This window comes from Furipterus horrens, unplaced genomic scaffold, assembly GCF_987537825.1.
Source record: "Furipterus horrens unplaced genomic scaffold, mFurHor1.1.pri manual_scaffold_12, whole genome shotgun sequence".
Taxonomy (NCBI): domain Eukaryota; kingdom Metazoa; phylum Chordata; class Mammalia; order Chiroptera; family Furipteridae; genus Furipterus; species Furipterus horrens.
Genome location: NW_028327182.1, coordinates 82095907 through 82120082, shown reverse-complemented (window position 1 = coordinate 82120082; position 24176 = coordinate 82095907). Strand labels below are relative to the sequence as shown.

Sequence of the window (24176 nt, the reverse complement as noted above, 5' to 3'; positions counted from 1 at the left end):
AGGAGCAAAGGGCTATGCCATGGAGCCTAGGTGTGTAGTAGGCTGTACCAACTAGGATTTTGATAAGTGCACGCTGATGTTCACCTGATGATGAAGTTACCTAATGACACATTTCTCAGAACATATATCATCATTAAGCAGCTCATGACTGTACTGACACTACTTATATTACTTCTCCTTAGGCTTGCTGAGGAAAATAAAGGTGTGAAAGCAAAGAAGCAGACACTCAAGTACTAAATACCTACTATGTGCCAGGCATTGCGCAGAGCATTTTGGATGTATCGTATGATTCATTCACCACTAAAATCCCAGTAGGTAGTTGTTATAATGTCTGCTTTTCAAGATAAAATTAAGTCTCAGAAAGCTTGAGAAACTTGTTCGTAGTCACACGATCTATCGAAGTGAAAGAACCAGGATTAAAATCCAGGTCTGCCTGACTGTGACAGGAAAACTTCTCAGCTAGAGTATTTGAGTCGCTCCCTACTCAAAAATTCTCATTCATGCTCTCCTATTCCATAGATTTTAAAAACTGTTGAGAATCATTTACATGTATGTGCCAATTATTTTAATCATCTGAGGGAGTGAGAGTTCATTGAGTGAAGGAGAAGGGAACTTTTTGGATCATAATGAAGAGGAATTCTGATATTTTTAAAAATTGTATTTGTCTTCACATGGCACAAAATTCAAAAATTACAGAATGTAAACTGCAAGTAATACTCTGCCCTCTTCCTTTCTATAGCCACCTACTCCCCTTCTAAGGCAAAAGTAATTCTGATGCCTCCTTCCTGAGAAAGCTGGGCCATGCTTTAAATTTTTTTTTTCATACAAATGTTAACTTCTTATATTAACTACTATGCACCAGGCCCTTTTCATTTGGTAACTGTATCTCAGGAATGGTGATAGGAGATTCTGGACCAGTGTGGGGAGTAAAGTAGGTCCTGAACACTTGGGTACCTAGGAAAGCCGTTGAAAAGGCAAGGCCCTGGAGAAATGTTTGCCTGTTCTGCACTCGGGGGTGCCTGATGTGTCTTTGAAAACTCTCTGGGTGCTGCGCAATTCCAGAGCAGCAGTGGTGCCCAAAATGCTGAAACATGGGAACAAAAAGGGGTAAAGGTAGTAAGGAAAATTGGAAAGGGAAGAAACAAGGTAATTATCTAATGAGAACACTCAAGGGCTTTCTATACCTGTTGTGTGATGCCCCTCGTCGTTACACAGTAAGTTCCCTGGAGACATGGGATACACCTGTTTTATTCATCATTGTGCCCTTGGTGCTGAGCACACTCCTTGGCACCTGTTAGACAAAGGCTCTTGCTCAGCCTTCATCCTGCCATTTAGACAACCTCACCTTCCTGCTCCTCCCTCCTCCTCCGTGATGCCCCAGAAACTAAAGCGGTTTTCTTCTTCATGTGGGAAGCTTCCACGATCCCCTCTGTCTCATGCAGTTTTCTTCCCTCCTCGTTGCTGTGGCTCAGTATCTAGCCTCCCCGTCTTCCTGCCAAGAATGAGCAAAAATAAGCTCTTTTCACTTCAGGGGTTTTACTGCTAATCATTAAAAAGGAACAGTTGGAATATCAAACAAGGAGAAAGTGCAACCATTATAAAGGAATTAAGTGCAGTACAATGCAAGTCGGATGTCTCCAGCTTCTCACAGCCAGGCTGCCCCTGTTTGCTGTGGTTCCTTAGGCAATGGCATCGAATCCAGCTGGTAGGAAGAAGCCAGATGCCAGCCTCAGGCTCCTGTTTTCTTACATCTCTTCTTTTTTTTTTTTTTTTTTTTTTTGGTTCACTTGGTTTACTCTCCATCCAATTAAAGTACTTTGGATTAGGCTATTTTAGATATTTCTGTAATTTACTTTTCTCCTCTCATCTGAAGATCTTGAGGCCATCCAGTATTAAATAATGAAATGTTTCAAGCAGTTCTTTCCACTCTCCTTTGCCAACAAAGCCTCCTCGATGGCAGGGTGGGGAAGACCACTAACGGACACACAATAACTTTATGTCTGGTATGTAAGTAGCTGAGTATTTGGCTACCCTGATAGATAAACAAGAAATGGCCTTTTTAGGAATATTTTAACATAGATGCTGATTTTCTCTCAGCTTTTTCTCTACACAGCTGATTATTTCTCTAATATCCATACTTATACATTCATGAAGAGGCAAAATTATTGCCTGTAATTCCACATATCCATGTAATTATTGCCTCTGATAACCAGGCAATCTTTATGAAGCTATTACTGTACAATTTTCTAATCTCACTTTACAGTGATGAGTATTACACACTAATCTGCATAGTGCCCTCTTGATTATACTTGCTGGTTATGAGTTTCAATTTACTGGCATTTCGGTTAAACATTTTATAGTTTCCATTTCATTAGTAGACTTTTAAAATGTACTCTTATGGGAGAATCTGATCTCTGAGTGGGAGGAATATCCTCACTAATTCTTCCTTAAAATAACCTGAAAGGTGGTAGGTATAATATGAATTTCTCATCAAGATTTAGCCCTGGCCAGGTGGTCAGTTGATTTGGAGCATCATCCCATACACCCCAAAATTGCAGGTTTAATCCCCAGTCAGGACACGTGTGGAAGGCCACCAACCAGTGTTTCTCTCTTTCTCAAATCAATAATTATATATCTTTGGGTGAGGATTACAAAAAAGAAGATTTAAAGAAGAGATAGGTAGAGAATAAAACATTTCAGGTAATCATACAACAGCCCTCCTGCAGCCAGGGCAATTGAACCTTTTGCCTTTGGGTTGAGCAGTTCTGCATTGAATCATAGGATTTGGAGAAGGAAACTTCAGTTTCCAGCTCCTCAAGTGACTGGTTCTGGATTCTTTCTTAGCCAAGTACCCCTAAATTTTTTTTCTTTTATTTGCAAGATAAGGACATAGTGATGCTTGTCTTATAAGGTTTGTATCAGGATTAAGTGGAGTAATGCCTCTTATATGTTTATGAGCACAGATTCAGGAGACAGACTGTGTGGGTTTGAACTGCGCAGGCTGGAAAAGAGACCAGATATATCTGTGCCTTTGTCTTCTTGTATGTAAGATAAGAATAATTATAGTACATATTCAAAGGTTGTTATAAGGATCAAAATAATTTACTACTGTAAAGTACTTTGGTTCCCTCAGTGAAAATTAGCTATCATATGGTATATGCAACCATTACATAAATCCTGGTGCACTGTCCCATCTACTAGCTAGTATCTGTGTACCAGTTTATATGTGTATCTAGTAGAATTATTTTCTATAGATTTGGCCATATTTTATAATTCAATGCAAGTGGATACAAAGTAGGTATAAGAGAGCTTAATTTTGATGTTCCCCACAGTTTTACATATATCTTAGTATAATACACACACACATCTTATTCTCCTTCTTGATTCTTTTTTCTTTCTTTTTCTTTTTATTTTTTTTTTGAAGGCAGGTGCTACCTTCATCTTTTGATAGCTTTTAGTGCTTAGAAGAGTGTCTTCTTAGTAATACATCCTTGTGCTTAATAAATATTTCTCAACTGTTAAATCGGTTACCATTTTCGGGAGAAACCCTAATCCATAGTTCACTATGGCGGGGCAGGGTAAACATCAATCTTAAACATAAACTACAAACAGGAATTTGTGGAGCGAAATGGAATTTGGTGTAAATTCAAATCTTGAAATTCAAAGATGCTATGGTATAATGGAAAGGGTATGGGATTTGTCATTAGCCCTGGAGCCCCACAGTCTGGAGCATGATCTCAGGCAAGTAACTTCACGGTGTCTCTATTTCTACTTCCCCATCTGTAATATGAAGACCATATACCTCCTCTACCTGTTTCTCAGCAGTGCTTAAAACTGTTAACAACTGAGCATCGGCCTGCGAACCAAGTGTCGCTGGTTCGATGCCCAGTCAGGGCACATGACTAGGTTGCACGTCAGGTCCCCAGTTGGGGGAGCATGAGAGGCAACCACACAGTGATGTTTTCCTCCCTCTCTTTCTCCTTTCTCCTCTCTCTAAAAATAAATAAATAAATAAATAAATAAATAAATAATTTTTAAAAATTATTAACAGACATAATATATAGGAAAGTACTTTTTAAGCTATAAAATCAATGTAAAAATATTAGGATTATATGTATTCTAAGGCAAGCCAATGATTCTGAAGAAGACATTAAATATTTTCCTGGCCAAAAAATTAGTTACTGATATATATATATATATATGTGTGTGTGTGTGTGTGTGTGTGTGTAACTCATTTTTTTAACTCAGCTGGTCTTAACCTTGTCTATTAAATTCATTCTGGAAAGTACAGGGTAGAATCCATTTGTCCTTTAGAACAGCAATTTTCAACCGGTTTGCTGCAAGAATTTTTAAAATATGCAATACCTGACCATTTAGTCAGGGGACACAGACATCTTTTCCCTTAGATTGTCAAATAAAAAAATGACAACAGCCAACACAACTAAGCCAGGGCAATGAATCAAAATAATATCAATTTTTTGTCATATTGACAAAAAATATATTTTTGGTGTGATGCAGAATTTTAGTAATTAGTTGATATGGGATGAAAAGGGTTGAAAATTGCTGCTTTAGAACAGGATCTATTAGGTGAGTGAATATATAACTCCAAAAGTTTACCTTTAGAATATGAGGAACATGAGTCATCCATCAGTGGAGTTGAAGTCTCGAGTAAAAGGAAAGGGCTGTAGGCTGGGACTGCTCCCTCTTCTCAGATAGTCACTCTAATTCTGTTTCTGCCCTCAGAATGGAAGCTGATGTGCCCCTCCTTTGCCTCTCTGTTTATATATTCTTTTTCATTCACATCTCAAACTGTATCTCCAAGTACAGCCTCATCCAACGTATGAGCCTAGAAGAGAGTGGTAAGCATTCCTCCTCCAGCCTTGCTCTCAATTCTGATCATAAGGGAATTAGAAACACTGTGTGATTTTTTTTTTTTTTTTGAATCAAAATATGTCAGGAGCTCCAAAAAGAAGGATCTGACCATAGGGGTCTCAGCTCATTGGTAGCGGAGGTGCAACTTGCAAAATTCTCTGTAGAATGTTTCAGAATAGAAGGAATAAGAGGAGTTACTGAGTTGAAAACCTAACTTCAGACTAAGGAGTCATCCCAGTGCATTGCATTTGTATACCTGAAAACAAGATGCTTATTGGAACTTGGTGAGTGCACCCTAGGCTCTGAACCCAGAACCGTTCCTCCATAACCCATCAGAGACTGAGGTCATTTCTGAGACCATCAGTCAGTGCTAAGGTGACTGAAAATACTCGGCAGGGGGGACAAGTGGGAGGAGAAGAGAGGATGGTGATGTATTCCCTCATTAATAGAAAAGTGAGGCTGCCCTGACTCATTCTTGGGGTGAAGGGCATTTCTCATTGAACCGTTGTCCTGATCGTGGCCTCTCACTGAGCCTTTGCCATCTTGGCCTGTTTCCTCTCAAGCCCAATGGTCAGGGAGTGTAAGATAAACTGGTGGAGATCTGGAGTATGGTCCAGAGGTTCAGGAACCATTTGCAACTGTGAGCCAGAGCCAGGATGAGTGTTTCAGGGTGGGAAGCCATGACCCTTGGCATCTGCGAGTTGTTAGTTAACACTCTGATGCTCTTGGGACTATTAGGGAAGGGATGAGAGAAAGCACTTAGATCCCTGCTGAGCTCCTTGCTGTAAATTAGCTTCCTTGTTCTGATTACCTGTGCAGAAGTGGAAATTCTCCAAAGCCTTGGAAATGTGTGTTATGGGATATACGAAGGTTCTTCAAGATGGGAGACATTCAGTTAAACTTCTACGGGGAAAAAAGATAAGTTTGTTAATCCTTAATTCATTCTAAGAAAGCAGAAACTGTAAGCAGGGAGGCTGTTTCTTTAGAGCAGTCAGCCTGCGGACATGAGCTGACCGCCAGGATGTAGAGGAGAAGCGTAGCCAGCAGGTACCAGTTCACAGCACGCTTTCCCTCCCCTTCCCCCTAGCTCTTCACTAAGACACGAGCTTTACGGTTAACTTCTCTGTCTGTTTTCTTCTTGTGCAAACTGGGTGATGACATCAACTCTCTTCACAGGAAAGAACTGGGTGAGGATTAACTAAGTAAGGAGAGCAAATTGGAAGGGTGATGGAAACGCTCGATAGAATTGCTGATGGACATCTCCCAGCGGGAGAAGCCCTTCAGTGCCCCTTTCATCTGGGTCTTACTGGCAGCGAGCACCGTCACGAGTCCCATTGCCTTCTCCAGCCTTCCCCTCTGAACCCTTGCCTCGGAGGAGCTTTGAGCTGTTTATTGAGGTGACTCCCTGGTTCTCCCACTAACAGCCAGAAGCAGCAAGATTCAGCTTTCTCTGTATGGGGAGAAACTGAGACAGGAATCTGGCCAAGTTGTGGGTGATTCCTCCCTGTTCCCATCCTGAAGAAAGCAGCTTTCCAAAAATATGCCTTCCTGAAGATATCGTTGACAAACTTTCTGGAGAACAATTTAGTAAGATATGCCTTTAAAAAGTCTTAGACATGTGCATGACTCTTGACTGAGGAATTTCGCATTCCTTATCACCTCTCGTCTTCTCATTTACTTTTCTCCACACCAGAGTGTATTGCCTTCAAGAAAGCCTTGGAATTAGCCAGATGCTTACCCGATCTGCCTACCCCCTTGCTATAGGTCTGACAAATCTGCTGTGTAGTGGGGCACAGCCTTCCCCAAGCTGCATATTCTCTGGTTATGGGCATGGTTGAGAAAATCAATGTATTTGCACAGGACCATGGAAATGTGGACGTGAGCAGGTCTGAGGGGTCACAGTCCACACTTTTCATTTTCAGATGAGGAATCTGAGACTCTGAGAAGACAAGTGGCTTGCCCAGGAGGTCACACCTGTTCAAGGCCACAGGAGAAACTAGAACCCAGGATCTATGTAACTCCTGTATGAGCTTTTCTCCAGGTATGGAAGCTTAACAATGTGGGGCTTGAAGCAGAGAGAAGTCATGGTAGGGTGAACCTTTAAAAACCAGAACAAGAAGTCATGTTTGTATGATGTATCATGGTGTTCCAGCATCCCTGTTAGGAATATCTACAGCTTATTCTGCATAATTTAGTGGATGGGGCCGTCTACCTCAAGTCATTCAAATTTTATATCCAAGGAGTATACATTCTAAAGTAAAAGAAAGAAACATTTTTTATTGGTTACTCAGCTAAGTCTCCACGTATTGTAGGCCCCTAAGTTTAATCTTGATTAGGGCACTGTTGGCAGCTGGTTACTATACGCAAAGCGATTTGCATACTGTGATTTACATACTATGTTAATTTTATATGTCTACTTGACTGGGTCATGGGGTTGCCCAGACATTGGGACAGACATTATCCTGCATGTGAGGGTGTTCCTGGATGAGATTAATCTCTATATTGCAACACTGAGTAGGCAAAATATTCTCCTTGATGGGGTTGAGCCTCATCCAATCACTCAAAAACCTAACTGAAACAAAAATTGCTGAGTAAGAGGGGATTCCTCCTGCCTGACTGCTTTTAGTTAGGACATCTATCTCTTCAGGCCTATGGCTGCAGACTAAATTATGAGGTTTTCTTGGATGGTAGGCCTACCAGCTTTTGAACTGGAACTTACATCATATACAGCCTATAATGGTCTCTCCCTGCCCTCACTAACAGCCACAGTGACTCCAAAGGTCAGGATGGTGCATGTTCATCTGTGCACAGGTGGTCAAGGTAGGAAGGAAGATTTCAGCTTTGGTGGGATGTTTTCCCACAGTTTGACCAGAGGCAACACGGAGTGCAATTTTGGTTTCTTTTTCAAAGTAATTCTCTTGCCTAGACAATCTTAGGTATAAAAAAAGGCTGCCCTTCCCTATTCACTGGGCAGCACTAGGTTGTGGAGAGGGCTGAACTTGCAGTAGAAACTCTGGTTTCTAATCACTGCTGCTAATGTAATATGTGACCTTGGAATAGAAACTGCCTAAAACAAAGGATGTGGAGGAGATCACAGTTTTCATGCTGTGTATTACTAAGCACAGGGAGTTTCTTAGAAGCCCTCCAGGGGTCAGGTTGGGATTAGATTCTCTGGACTCCTTAACCTGGACTCAAAATACCTTAACATTTATCTGTTACGTGTTAGACTGCTGTACACACTTTTATTTGAGAGCAGGGGTTTTGTTGAACTCTAACATTAAGTCACCCCAAGAGTCTGAAAAATGGCTTAAAGTGAAATCAGGGTTCAAACTTCTATTTTTTCAGGCATGTGATCAATATTGCCTTGTACAAGAAGAAAAAAACTGCCACAAAAAGAGCAAAATCAGATCTAGGTGCTTTCAGAAAATAGCCTGTCAAGTTGGTCTCTTAGACATTTTTTCCTCTGTCAGAGGTAATATGGGAGGGCATTTTTTCAGGCACCTACATCGTGATTCTGGTAGCATATTAAAATCTTTAACCCAATACTTCTGTGTCACAAACTGCAATGGCAACCCAAGTTAATGACTGTCCAAAGCTTTTAAAACCTTGTTCTGCGACAGTGGAACTTAGAATGGTAAGAAATGGCAGAAACAGGAAAATATGCTGGGAAAATTCATTGCCCTAACAAGCAGGAGACAAAGGGCTTATTGCCATTGTACTCAGTTGAGTTAGCTTTGAGTTGAACAGATTGGTCTTGCATTTTTTCTGGCATTTCAGCTCTAACCCTAATGCAGACAAGAATAGGTCAAAGGACCAATGGACTGAGCCAGCAATGCCGACACTTCCAAGGGTCCTGAAACTGATTCAGGCACTCTGAGTCCCTCAGGACAATGAGGACCGGGAGCCTTTAGAACTGCTTAGGACTTTCACCAATAACAACAGACCATGGCACGGTCCTTCTGGATCCAAATCGGCCTAGCTTAACCTCCTAAAACCCCTAGGTTTTTAAGTAATTCCCCTTTTTCATCTCTTCCAAACCCTGTGAAAACCTAGGCATCGTTTATTATTGGAAAGGACAGATATATAACAGGAAAAGGATAAGAAGAAGAACCATTCCAAGAGTCTCGGTGGATTCCTGGAACAGATGAACTAAGATCAATCGTATGTTCCTTAGCAAATTAAAGCATCTATTTGAAGAAAGCATTTGAATAAAACTTTACTTTATTGGGTCTATTTTTATAATGCATTTCTATGGAAAATATGTTCAATGAAAGGTAGATTTTTCTTTATAAAAGCAGATTTGAAGGGAAAGTTTTTGAAAAGTGCACAAATTACAATCCATTTATGATTATTTGAATGTTTTGAATTTGATACTCTCTTCAGTGAGTCTTTTCTGGCTTCTTCCTGTTATCTGAATCATTATGTTTGTTACATGAAGGAAGCACTTCGCCTCATGTTCATTCCCTGGTAGGCTTGCTGGTAGTTCTAATTTTCAGCAAGTAGGAAAACAAGACATGAGCATGGGTACTGAAAACTGCATGAAACTTACAGAAACAGCTGCAAATTCTCTAACCTTTACCCTTATGTGCATACCCAAGTTTCCATGTTTACTTCAATTTCCTCTACCTTATTTTTTTCTTTTAATTTTTTTCTCATTCCCTCCCCTAGCCTTCATCCTCACTCAATTCAAATCCTTCACTGCCATCCACGGATGTTGCAGCTGATCTATTAAAATTATTTGCCCTATTGAAAACTATGGCTGGCCAAGTCCACGTTAACGGGAGAATTCAAGATGACCCTTTGTAGCAAAACCTCATTATTTAGTGTCAGTCTCTGCAGGTTGCTGTATCCTCAGCCCTGCAGCAGAGAAACTACACCGTGATCTCTAACTGGGCAAGGATCAGAATGATGGTAGACTCTAGACACTTTCATGTAAGTTACTAAAATAAGGGCAGAGTATCATGGTGAGGGCTCTGGAATCAGCCAGTTTGGCTTTACATCATGACTGTCACTTAACAACTACGTAACCCTTCGGATAGTTATTTATCCACTGTAAGCCTCATATCCATCACCTGGAAAAGTATATAATCATACCTATCTTTGTGTTCTCATGAGTGCTCAATGGCCTTAATGACATAACGTGTTAAGTGTAGTACCAGACCCTAAAAAGACTTCGATGATTGTCTCCTTCCTCCTTCCCTTCAACCATTTCATGAGGGCATATCTGGGAGTATTAACAGTATAAACAACTAAGCCAGCAGTTCTCAAGTGTAATCTAACCACCACCAGTACAACTATCTGGGAACTCAGAAGTACAAATTATCTGACCTTTCCCCAGAAACTCTGGGGTTGGGACCTGGCTCTTCATGTTTTAACAAGCCAACAAGCCGTCCAGATGATTCTGAATCTGAATAATTCTGTTGTGTGGTTCTAAGTGATGTATGTGAATCTCAGTCTCCAGTTAAAGTAAAAAAGGAAGGCCTTGGCTTATACTGTCATTGGGCAGGATGACAGGATGTAGAAACACTGTTAAAATTACTAGAAAATCACTGTCTTGAGCAGCTCAGTCTGTTAGGGTTGTGCCTTCTACTCAAGATGTAAATAAGGATCAGAAAACAGCACTAGAAACAGATGCTTCATAATTATTTAGTCATTCTCAGGTAACTAAACAGTTGACCATATACACTCTTGGGTAATTGGCTGTAGAAGTGTGAACTCTTCTCAATTCAGTAAATATCAGAATACAACTTGCAAGTATTTTAAGTAATAGGGAGCAGCTAAATAAATGACCTCTTCGGGGATGCATTTCTTGGGCTTTCTGGAGAATATTATAGAGTGTAATGTACATTGTGGATAAGACCTGGGAGGAGACCTGTTTAGTGTCATAGCAACCATAACAATATTAACATATATTAAGATACACAGAAGACTTCATGAAATTGTTTTCAAGTTTAATGGTTATATAAAGCATTTTGTTGGATATACCACCTTATACTTCTCCCTATCTGATGATATATAGATATTACCTTTTTTAACTGAACTTATTTTCTTAGTCTTTTAGAGAAAAACCTATTAGGATATTTTCAAGATTTGTTCTAGCCACAGGCAAAAAGTGGAAAAAACTATTAATTTTTTAGTTGAAGAGTTATTATTATTTATTTTTGCTAAAATATTTTTGGAGAAGTTCTGATGTCATTCTTCCTTAGGATATTTTTTTGTGTGTGTATATCATTGCAATAGCATTTATCTTTCCCTATTATGATTAGGAAAGTATATTCACCACAATATTTGTTGTTAGTCATTCATGTGTTTTTTATTCACCTTTTCCAAATCAACTCTATTGTACTTAGCTTGAAAAAAAAAAAAAAACTAGTAGCTTTAAGATGAATCTTAATGATAATTTCACATTAACCAAAGACAATAGAAGAACTACAGGAAAATGAGAAAATGCATCATTTTTGAAAGTTAAAATTCTATACTAAGTATTACAAAGCATTTAAAAAACAGGAATATTTGTTTATAATGCTCAACAATATTGCAGTTATTGGATCTCAATGAGAAATTTATTCATTTACAGAGTACTTCAATGCTAATCAAATTCTTCTAGACTAGTGTTTTTCAATAAAAATATAATGTGAGTTACATATATTATTTAAAAATTATAATAACCAAATTAAAGAAAGCTCAAGAGAAACAGGTGAAATTAATTTTAGTAATATATTCAAAATATTATCACTTCAACATGTAATCAATATTTTAAAAATCAATGAGATATTTTATATTCTTTTTCACATTAAGTCTTTGAAATAATCATTACGTATTTTACATTTGCACTACATCTCAATTTGGACTAGTCCATGTTCAAGTTTTCAACAGCCACCTGTCACTATTGGACAGGGCATTTTTAGACTTAGGTAAAGGATAAGTCTATAAAATACTTTCTTAAATAAAGTTCCCCCCAAATATAACAGATTACCAGACGGCAGTATATATACCTACAAATAATTATCACTAAAGTAAAAGTGTAGCACAGACCAGGTGGCTCAGCTCATTGGAGTGCTATCCCATACACCAAAAAGTTTTCAGTTTGATTCCTGGTCAGGGCACATACAGGAAGCAGCCAATCAATATTTCTATCTCTATCTCTCTCTTTCTCCCTCTTTCCACCTCCTTCTCTCTGTATCTCTCTCTAAAATCAATAAAAACATAACCTTGGGTGAGGATTTACAAGAAGTATGTTAAATGTAAAGCCACTGATTTGTCAGTAATTATATATATTAAGGAACAGTGTTTCCTATTACTCTAAAACAGCATTGCAATTCAGTTGGCAAGAGTAGATATTTGAAGATGAAGTAGTTTTGTATCATTCATGTTTAAATTTGATGAGCTTTGTCAAGCACCAAACACCTTTGATTTTGAAACATGCTAGTCACATTTCAAAATTTTGGAATACAGAACACATCTTGCAATTAATGTATGCATTTGATATGTTTGTACTTCTTTCCTGAAATTTTGTTATATCCTTCTCAACACAGAAATAGTTGTCAGACATTGCGTGGTTATGTTTTTTGACAGTATTTCAGCACTTGAGAGATTAATTTCTCAGAGTTTTTATTAAGGATAAGAGTTTAGAAATGGGACTACACAAATCACAAACAATGAAGTGAAAGTGTTTGCCTCAGATAGGCAAAGGTGTAGGAGACAAAAGACATCTTTCTGATCCAGCTCCACTTCAACCACAAAGATAAAAATCTGTAAGATCTTATACGTGACCTCGTTAATATCTACATACTATTCTGCAGAGGCTGCTGCAATTGGGCTTCCCATTTGTATGGTAGAGGAGCTAGTGATCTCTGGATGGTGACTATATTCTCTAAAACAGACACCAAAACAATGGTTAATACAATGTGTTTTGTATACCACTGCCTTCTTTCAATTGGCATCAACGGTGGCTTGCTACATTTGTTTAAAAATAGAACTAGACCTCCAGTCAATTTGTCCTGTTAGACCAAATCCTTAAATACCCTTTAGGCAAGAAAGATAAAGAAATCTAAGAAAGAAAAATGATTGGGACAGAAAGCAAAGTTTACAGCTCATTCTAATTATAGTTGAATTACTTAAAACTATTTATTTTTTATGGTAATAGTCAGATTCTTATTTTTATACAAGCCACATTTGTCTTTTGGAGAATTCAAAACATTTTTAAAAACCAATTCCAATAATATTGCATGCCAAGGTAAATAAGAGGTTAAAATAACTACAACATAACGCTTGGCTGAAATAACTCACCACAACACAAGTATTTGTATTTATTACTTGACATGCATGTCAACAGACATTGTATATCTCTCTCCACAGTCTAGGAAATCTGCAAAGTAAATCCTCATTGTCCCTTCATGCCCTGTTAATATTGAGCTGCTTCTCTTTTACTAGTCCCCATAAACAGATGGAAACAGGAGAACAGCACAGAGATGGTCCTCAAAGTCAATGCTATCAGAGAGCCTGGGTTGCCTGACTCTAGTGACTTCTCACCAGAAGGTCATCTCTCAAAGGGCCAGGGTCTGCAGCCAATGCTCTTTGGTTTTTGTCCAGCTAACAGGATGCATGCAGAGAGCTTCAGTGTGAACCCTGCTCTGAAGAGCCCAGGTTACTTTTCTCTCAGGTCAATGTTTTATTTCAATGTTTAGAGAGAAAGGAAAACTTGAAAAACCTTCTTATTTGTATTTCCTCTGTAAGATGCTGCATCGTTTCTACTACCAGCCTTTTTCATGGTACTTATCCAGAATTGCTGGGAAGGGGTGGTGGGCATGTTCAGCCATAGTCTCAACATCAAAAAGCTCTTGAGCTGGGCCTTCCATTCTTTAGTTCCCATGCTTGATTGATGGGTGGCCCCCAACTAAAAATGGGATTACTGGTATGTAGGAATTTGTCCAGTTTGAATCCACATCTTTTGAATAGATTATGTGGAATACAACAGTTTTTCCCAAACCAAACCAGCTGTCTAAATCCTTTACCAGAGACTCCACAATTGACAGGGAGGGAGAATTACTATTTTTTCGAGGAAGAAGACAGGGAAAGGACCAAATATGAGATGCTCAAAAGTTGACTCCCTGGTCAGTGGATCAGCAAGTGGAAAACAACAGTGGCCAAAATGCAGAAAAATAAAGCTTCCACTTGTCCACTGCTGGCAGAGCATTTGTAGGTTCTGGCCAAAGTCCACCCCTGTCTTAGCCTGGAGCTTCTATCTTTACAATGGAAGGTAATTGCCGGCAGTGAGAGCTGACAGGCATACTGCATGATGAGTGAGGTCATGTTCATAAAACCCTTGGAAAGAAAAGCGATGTGAAGCAGCAGGGCTATTACCGTTCCAAGATTATTTTATAAAAGTGAACCTTAAGTTCAGCGTGATGATTAACAAGCTATTAGAGCCAAGTTATTGATTCCTCTATCTTTAGAGTAGCTAATGCAGTGCACACCAGCAGGCCGCAGACCCAAAGCTTTCCTTCTTCCTGTGCGTCTGTGCTTTGTGATGGCCCTTTCCTTGGGAAAATGCAAATCATTTAACATAAGCAGTGGGTCATCTGTATCATGCATGTGCTAGGAGAGAAGAAAAACACCTAAATTGTTTGTGGGTTTTATTAGTGTTCGCTGAGAGCAAAGGTTAATACAGATACATAGAAAAATCAAAATATAAATAGTAGAAAGAAAAAAGTAAAGCATTATTCCCAAGTCCTATCCTCTGGAGAAGCTGGTGTTTGTGTTCAGTGTACATTATACACACACATGTCTATGATCATATTAAGCATGTTTCCTTACTTGTTCTTTGTTTCTTTCTTATCCTACTTTTCACAAATAACGATATCACTAATAGTTTCCCATGTCAATTAACATAGATTTCACAATCATTTTTATTTGCAAAATATTTCATGTGTGGCGTATACTATTAGTTAAACCATTTAACCATTCTCCTGTTGATGGACAAAGAAGGTGTTTACAATATTTTTGCTCTCATAAACAATGCTCTGATGAATCTCATGTGCATATCTTTGATCTTTTGACCAATTTTCTCTCTGTGATACATCCCTAGAAGGAATATTGTTGAATCAAAAGACTTGGAGATTTTGTGTCTTTAAACATATTACTCATCTACCCTCTGGAAGGGTCATACCAGAGTATCTTCTTCCTGCACTGCATAGAGTGCCTGCTTCCCCCCAATCTTGCCAATGCTGGGTAATGTCAATGTTTTTGATCTTTGACAAACTGATAGGAGAATGAAATGTCTAATGATTTTTATATTACATTCTTGCCATGCCATATCAGACTATAACTGAATGCAGTTGTTATGTGTCAGGGGACCTGGTTTAACTCATAGCACACTGTTTGAATCTGTTTAATAACCAACTATGATATAATGAGAGTTTCCTGTAGTTTTGAAAAAGAAGCCAAACATTCACATGGTTTAAATTACTCTCTCATTTACACTCCCAATGTGCTATATCATCTGGGAAGCCCTTTGGAGATGCCCCAAATAACCCACTACAAGTTGTCAGCTGCACTCTCCATAAAAGAGACTGTTCTGGCCCAAACACCATGCTCAAGAAAAGCATCTTAGAAAAAGTACTACTCTACAATGAGATCGCTCCATTGGGTGGCCTAGGGCATTTGATTCACTAGGAGGTTTTAATCCCTTTGCCTCCAGTAATAATATTTTCACAGTTTTGATATATTTTAAAGGTTATTGTCTCTAGGACAGGTAATTGAGGAGAACTCACACTTCATCAGAAGCCTTTTATCTTTATTACATGGCCACACACAAGGCAACATATTTCTCTTTTCACTGACAGATTATGCCAAGATTTACAAGTCCTAGTCTATATGAAGTCAAACACATGTGTGGGCGAAGTTTCAAATAAGTCAAAGCTGTAGGGTCGCCATTATCCTAATGCAATAATCAGGACTTCCCCTCTTCTGCCTACTCCAGAGGCCAACTCTTGAACACACACAAACACACACACATACACAAGTCTTTTTCATTTTTCTTTTTAAAATGTTGTTTTCAAATATTTGCTTTGGATACTGGTTTCCATGAAGACACTCATGATTGGTTTACTGTGAGTTACCTTCTGACAAGTTGACCTGCTCAAAGTTTTTAATTGTTGGCAACTAACTTAATTTTGAACCCTACGATACATATTTTCCTTTAATTCCCTTCAGATAGTTTCCATTCTACATACATTACAGAGAGGAAAATGAGGAATGAGAAGGCTATCTTGAGCCAGTATTTGGAAACCTGGCATTTGAAATTCTAGGAGTTTATGTCTTCTGCCCACTTGCAAAGCCCTCTTTCTAGATAACCATCTAGGAGCTGCCCTGGTGTATACAGCTGGCTTGGTTAATTGGATCTGGGAGGTACATCCACATGTCGTATTTTAGGTGTCTTAAACTTTTTTCTCCAGCTACGAGTGAGCACTGTGTTCTCCAGTCCATTCCTTAAGCTTCTATGTCCTTTGTTTTTCCCTCATTTCCCCACTCGTGGCACCCACAATACATTACGCAGACTTCACAGTGAAGGACCAGAGTGAGGAAGGCACATGAAGAGCACTTGTCCTGGGCTTCTAGAGCAAAGAGGTCCCAGGCCAGCCAGAAGATGTTGGACATTATGAGCACTTCACAGGCACCACACTCCTCCCGCGGGCCCTTGGCTTCGTATACTTCACTATGGCTTCCCAAACTAACTTCCTCCTGAATGGTAACTACAGGGGGTATAGAATCAGGAAAATCTGGTAAATCAGGAATATCTGGTACATGAAGATCAAAATGAAACCTTATAATTTTGGTGCAAAGAGTATGTTAGGGTGAGTCAGGAGCCTTGGTTTAAGTCCCAGATTTACGTCTTACCAGTTATAGTACCATGGGTGATTCAATTCAAATATCTTAGCATTAGTTTCCTCATCTATAAGATTCAGTGAAGATGAGGTCATGTATAATTATCCTTGGCGTAATATTTGGCACAGTGTAGGTACTCATTTAAAAGAACTATTATTATCATTTAAGCCCTCTATGGCTTTATATTTATATGATTTACTATATATAGCAATTCTCCTGCCCATCTTGGCTAGTCAGGTACCACTGAATATTAAGGAGTTTAAATAGAGTGATACTATCTGAGCTACAAATAAAAGGGTAAAAAAAGCAGTTAAATGCATCTTTTTGGGGGTGGCATTTGCATCAGTTGCCAACATCCATAAAGCAAGTCTTGGGCAGGAGAAGTTGGGATATCTGATTTCTTAATAGCTTAGTAAAGTCATTTTTTGAAAATAGGAATGATCTCTTTATATTCATTCTTTTGGTTTTATTGAGATATAATTGGCATACACACTGTAGAAGTTTAAGGTGTACAGAATAATGACTCAGCTTGTATAGTATATTGCAAAATGATTACTACGATAAGTTTAGTTAACACTCATCACCTTAAAATAGATATAAGAAATAAAGAAAAAAGGGAAAAAGAAAAATAAATGGGTTTTCCCCCTTGTGATGAGAACTTTTAGGATACTCTCTCTTAGCACCATTTAAATATATCATATTAAATTTTTTCATTTCCTAAATAAGTCGGGGGTCGGGGGGAATGCAAAGGCTGTGAGTGAATGTGATTTCACCAGGATGAGAACCAGAACTGCAAATTAGTATGGTATAGACTATCTGTTTGTTTGACTTACAGACAACAAATTGCAGCCCACAGGTCAAAACCTGCTTGAGTCTGCTTTTGTGAATACAGTTGTATCAGAGCACATTTATTTACAACCATGGCTGCCTCTGCCCTACTACTACAGAGTTATTTAATTGCAACAGAGACCCAGAGACGATATTGCTGCCCTCAAAGCTGAAAATATATACTATCTCCCCTTTTACAAAAAAAAAAAAAAAGTTGGCAACTCTTGATTCAAATTATAATAGCTTTGTTCCCTATTGAATAGGTACTTGCTACTACCAACACATAAAGTTTATATTAACTGAAAGCACATAATAGAAAGGCTGGTGGCTTTAAAAAAAAGTATATGTGAATCCATTTATCTGGAATAGGAGGAAGACTGTCTCAGGTGCCATCATTCTTGTAAGGATACGTACTCACAGGCAGGACTGGAAGAGAGAAGATGGAACTCAAGTCTCTTCCCTGAGACACAGTTTCTCTGCTGGGTGACACTTCCTAAAGTCTAAGGAAAATCTTTTCATCACAGGTCTAAGAAAACAGGAGTATGATTCTACATAACACTCAGAGATACATATAATAAAGGTGTTTTCAGCAAGTGTTATATTTAATATGTAATAACAGTAAGAACTTATTTCATATCAAGAGCATCAGTTTTGGAGCCCAGATCAAATGCACTGTGTAGCAAGAAATGAAAGGTCAATTTAAGTGACTTCATTTAGGGGCAAATCTTATGAAATAACAACTGGACAGATATCCAATGAAGAAATAGAGAATGTTCACCAATGGCCATAGGTTGCCATGTACTACCTGAATGGATCTTTAGTATTGTAGCGATAATGGGTATATGTATGCTTATGTGCAAACTATGAAAGAAAAAGGTCCTGGACCCATTTTTATCAGAAATAGAGAAAAAAATAATTCAAATGTTTGAGACTCTTCCGACGCAAAATATTGTGTAATTCATAAACAATTTTTTGTGACTGTTTTAATTTGTAATATTTCCAGAATATAGGACTCACTAGCAACCCTCAAGTACAAAAAAAAAAAAAAAAAATGCTCTTTGGGTGTGTTTATTTGATGGTTAAGTCGTAAGCATGATGCTAGAGGATGTTTAAGTTTATGAAAATGATGCGTTGATGAATTATGTACACAGAAAATGTGGTCATGGGCCCTTCTCTCTCTGATCACCACCCCCAGCGCCACACCCTAATGCACACACTGCCTTCCTGCAGTGTGACATTGGCCGCACTGTCTCCGCGACACACAAAGCCCATGCCCAGGATAAGCTTTTCTTTCAAGCGCCTATCGGCCTTTCAACATGTGCTTTGAAGAGATAGTGACATTGCTATGCTCTGACATACACCATAATGTCAGCACAGCAGCAGCAAGTGGAAGATTCGACTTTTCTGATAATGATCAGTTGCTGTTTCCTGTCTTGAAGACGAAAGTTGAGCAAATGCAAAGGTCATCTGTGTTTATATTAACAATGCAAGAGTTACACTACATTTTCGCAACAACATCAGGTCATTATTTATCCACTTGTTCTTTTTTTAAAACTCATCCTTTGAACTGCCTACATTTGCTTATCACGATATTTCTAAGTCTGTAAACAGCCCAAGTGTAGATGTTCTGTTTCTCTAAATAGAGTCTTAGGTCATTTTATTATCCACCATTATAAGTCATAAGGAATTCACCCATCTGTTGTCCTTCCACATCTGGGGTGACTTTAACTCTTTAAGCTTGTAGAAAAACTGGACAAGCCATTGTGACGTTAGTTTGTTTCTTTTTCCTACCACGCTGCTTTCCAATATGTCATTTTCCCTCACAAATCCCAAGGAAATCATTAAATATTTGTTTCTTTGGAAGTGACGTTAAATATGATGACCTCTCCCCTTTCACTTGATCATTTTCCCTGGGACCAGAGACACTCAGAGTCTTTTCTTACCAACTCAAAAAGCTTTTAAAGATGGGGGGTCGTAGATCCTTCAAGGCAGCCTTTCAGGCGGCCAGTGGGCAGATCTCCATAACAGTGGATGTATGAGAGGAGCAAAAGGCAGTTTAACACCAAGAATCTTGTCCATTTGCAGGTCATTACTTTAGCTTTTATGACATACAGGATTACATTTTCTTGCATGTGCCTTTTGGGATTAACAACACATTGGTAAACCTGTTTTCAATTCATTCGACTATTTTTAATTTAATAGCTCCTTCAGCAATGAAGAAAAACATGAGCAAACAGGTTTGAATCAAGTGTTGGGCAAATCACAATTTATCAGCTGATTATAAAATAGTTCTAATATGTGAGGCAGAATAAATTCTTTTTCAATCATCTATGGGGGACAGATGCTCACCATCAAGGAGACTGACAAATATTTAATTAATGATGTTGAGCAGTTTATAAACATGATACGAACAGAGGCAGTTTCAACCACATAATTATTTTGTTCCAAGTCATTATATGTTTCAGCTGGAATAGACTAGACTGTTCTGTGTTAACAAACTACCCCCAAATCTTGCCAGTTTATAATAACCGAGGTCTATTTTTCAAATATACTACCTGCCCAGCAGGTGTTAGCAGAGGGTTCTGCTCCACATCATTTTCTCTGTCGGTCCCATGGTGATGGAGGAATCTCTCTTTTAACATTCATGTTCATTATGGCAAAGACATAGGCAAACCACAAGCTATGTCTTAAGCTTCTACCCATGTATGACACAGGTCCCTTCCACCCCGCCGTGTCCATTTTAGTAGAAGAGCAAGTTCAATCCAAGTCTGACTTCAGTGTCTGTGGAAATATAATTCCACCCCCCAAAGGGGAAACAGAGATGGGTGAATGGTAATAAAATACACCACTCCATCAACCCCTAGTATCATCAATTTATTTGACTTTTTTTTTTTCTTACAGATCCTTTTTAAAACATCAGATTGAAAACAGTGCTTATGGAAATCAGCTTCACTAGTTCTAAAGCAGGGGTTATATTGCTGGGATATTTTGTCTGACCTTGTTAGCAGATCTCAACCATGGCCTTAAATGAAACTATCACCACTCATAGAAGGTTGTCCCGCTTAAGTGTTCCACATATGAAAGGAGTACGCCCTTCAGCAAAAGGGCCAAAGCTTTCTCCTACTCTGTCACCTGCTGGTTTCTCCTAGCACGTTACTAAAACTAGGAGCAAGGTGCTGAGGTGTCACTATTCATCAGCTCCCAGAATCTGTGCTTATGACAGCTCCCTGGTAATTCCTGATGACTGGATAACTTCCTGAGGGAAACCCAGCTTGTATTTCAGCAACAGTAATGGGTTGTCCTGGACCCCTGACCTCACCTGAAGATCTTTATGTTGGATACGCCCTTTACCTGAGGTAGTTGGTTCAAGACGTAGAGAAATGTCTACAGCTCTCTCATACCAGGTAAGTTGCTTGTTTTTGTTTTGCTTTTGGAATAGGACCTAGTCATATTTCACCCACTATTGGAAAGCACAGATTAGTATCACACATGGAAGCTTGTTTATTCTTCCCATGGAGTTAAAGTTTTCGTAACTGAGCATGAGCTGCATCAACATCAGGGTGTGGCCTTATGCAAGTCAACATAGTAACATTGGACCTTAGTGATCAGAGGGTGGCAGTGGAATAAAATGTGGTTTTCTTAAGACAACTAAATACCAAGCTGTATGGTTTACAATTTGAATGAGATTAAGTGATATACAAGAATAGTTATCCAGAGTTTCTCTTCTCTTTGTTTTGTAGAATGATGAGAACCAAACGGGGAATTGGCCAGAAGAAATAACGGCTTCAGTCTTGGTAAAGTGGACCAAAATGTGAAGGTAAGTGTTTTGAGACTCTGGATTCTCAGGACTAAGTCTTTGCCTCATCCCACACAATCAGAGCCTCCTTTTACCACTTTGGCCCAATCACTAAGAAACCTTCTGCCCCCTGGCAGTGTTTCCCCTGCCATATGCTCATCACTGATTCCAGTAAAACACCTAGGTATTTTGGCAGTCATTTATGCAAATGCGTATGTTTCTAATTACAGGGAAATTGTTAGAACACGACTTGGACTAGGGATACACAGTTATTAATCCAGAAAGGAATAATGCTTTGTTTTCCAACAGAAGAAAATAAGAACTTCATTTTAATCATTTTTCCCTTTCTCTCTCCTTTCGTTTGTATATCAAAACAAAATGCATGTTCAATACCGTAAACTGTCAATACCAGAAGTTCTTTCAAACATTGTGGACATTTCTTCTCAGACTGGACATACTACATCTGTTACCTGGTTTACCACCCATGTATTTCCTTGCTCCAACTGCATGTCCAGAATTCTATGTCTTTACCAAGTTGTTATTTACTATAACATACCATGTACATCTTTAAAGAATAAATGTAAATTAATTAAAGCTGTTATTTTAAAGTATGTATCTATATAGTGTATTGCATAGTTTTTTTTTCTTTTTCAAAACGTTTTCTTGCAGGTCCAAAGGTTAAACCTAAAAGTGATATGTGCGTGTGTGTACGGAAACTGAATGCACTAGAGGTTCCAATGGGCAAGAAAGTTGTTTAGTAAAATCACACAGTCCTGTTCTTGACATGCTATCATAATTTGCATTATCAAATCTGTGTGTCTTTAGCCTTAGGTCAATGCTACTATTATAGTTGGTGGATTTTACAAGTTAATCTTGACTCCTTCAGTGAACCACATAAAATCACCTGAGGCCAGAATTCCAGTTCACAGGAACTCCCTTTCAAGTGTTGAGAGCCTCACTCTTCTTCAAGACCCCCTTAAGAATTCTCACTTTCTTGCATATAGAACTATTTCTCCTTATCAATGAAGCAGGGACTGTCTGTAATATTTCCTTTGCTTCACCGCGTCCGAAGAAGGAGAGAAATCTGGTAACATATCAATGAGCGGCAATAAATGATCTGTTCTGCTTTCTCCTACAACAAACCTGGCAAACTGTTTAAGAACACATGTGCACAGCCTGGGCAAGTGATGGAAGCTTGGAGGCACTAGGGGAAGTTAGAGACAAGCAAATAGAGGGTCTGCCATAAAAGCATCTTCATTGAAACTCCAGGCTGAGCTGCCTCCCAATAATCTAAGTCATTTTTTACAGTATTTGGCAATATGTCATATTATGTTCATCACAGAAAATAGAGACAGAGCTTTTCTTTTTGTATAAATGGCAAGCAAATGGCAAAACAGCTACAGAGGCACTAACAAAAGAAGGCATTCTGTTTCCTAGAAGAAGCACCATTCACTACAGTAAACGTGCCCAGTCTAATTGGATCTTGTGTTACACTACAATCCTTTTTTTTCTTTCTGGAACCTCAGAAACACTTTTTCCAAAGTTTGTTAGTTCAGACATCAGTCAACATTCATTCACTGAGCATTAATTTACAAAAAAGGCATCAGGGATATGAAGATCAATAAGACACAGTCCTTGCCCTCCAGTAGCTCACAGTTTAGAGATGTCTCCATGCTGAAAATAACTGGCATTCACTGGTATCTCCTCAAGTATATTTATATCAAGTATATCTCCTCATTTAATTTTCACAACTAGTGAATATTGCAATGCATGCACACACACACTGAATGTAAAGCTCAAAGAAATTAACCGACTTGCCCATGGTCACAGGATGAGTTACATGGCCACAGCGGAACTGTGGTGTAAGTCCAGCCTTCTCCACTTCTAGGGCCTATGCTCCTTGCGCTTCTACTTTATATCAAGCTAACTGTGTAATACATAAAGTCACTCAGGAAACATGACTGAATGATTAGGATGATAGGTAGCACATTGTCTACTTAGCAAATAGACATCAGAGCCCTGGAGTCGAGCTCCTGACTTTCACTAGGATCTGTCCTAATCCCCTTTTATCACTAATCAAGAATCCATGTGTTCTGGCCTGGCATTTATTCTCAGGATTCCCAGGAGTACCCACCCACACTCAATAGGCCCTGCGTCCCTTTGCATTGTTGGTGACTTCGTCCATGCTTACCAAAATTGTCATGCTTCTTGGAAAGGGTATCTCTATATACCTCAGTCTAGGCTGATTTTGTATTGCCTTAGCCTATCTATCAACGTCTCAGATTATTATATCTGTCATTTCTTGTATTGGAAAAAAAAAACCAAAAAAACTTGACTAGGTGACTTGTTATCTATTTTTGCTCTGATTGTCATCATAGACCTAAATGTCTTGAACTTGGTCAATGGGCATAGTGCATTTCATATAGGATTGTTAGCAGGTTAAAATGAGATAAGAAATGCCATAAGTACCTGGAAGGTATTACTTCACCAATGGTAAATGTTATTATTTATTGGCTTAATGTGTTGCCGCTCCCAGGAACATTTGTGTTTTAATAAAAGATAAGTAACCAAACCCAGGTTAAAGCTGTGAATTTCTTACTACAGAATTGTTCTCTTCTGCCATCGGGTGGGAAACATAGATAAATTTTGGCAGAATGTATGTGAGGAAGGGGAGCTCCTTGAAATACACCTGGTGTAAGGTCATCATTCAGGGGCCCTGGGCCTATCTCTACTAGATAGTGGTAGAAAATTTGAGGATTAAAGAATAGAAATAACAACAGATTGCATCTATTGA

The 24176-nt window shown here is 38.7% G+C and overlaps 1 protein-coding gene and 1 long non-coding RNA gene across 3 annotated transcripts in view; both read left to right on the top strand.

The window, feature by feature from the left end:
* The window catches only part of LOC149996498 (uncharacterized), a 129462-nt gene extending 107491 nt beyond the window's left edge, over positions 1-21971 (top strand). The window contains exons 3-5 of one of the 2 annotated variants that reach the window (XR_016507453.1): positions 20488-20990; positions 21327-21403; positions 21795-21971. This is a non-coding gene — a long non-coding RNA (uncharacterized LOC149996498). Of the gene's footprint in view, positions 1-20487; positions 20991-21326 lie in introns of both variants that reach the window. The other variant, XR_016507452.1, reaches the window with a different exon arrangement.
* NRG1 (neuregulin 1) overlaps positions 1-24176 on the top strand; it is a 942869-nt gene that overhangs the window by 629023 nt on the left and 289670 nt on the right. The window lies entirely within an intron of this gene.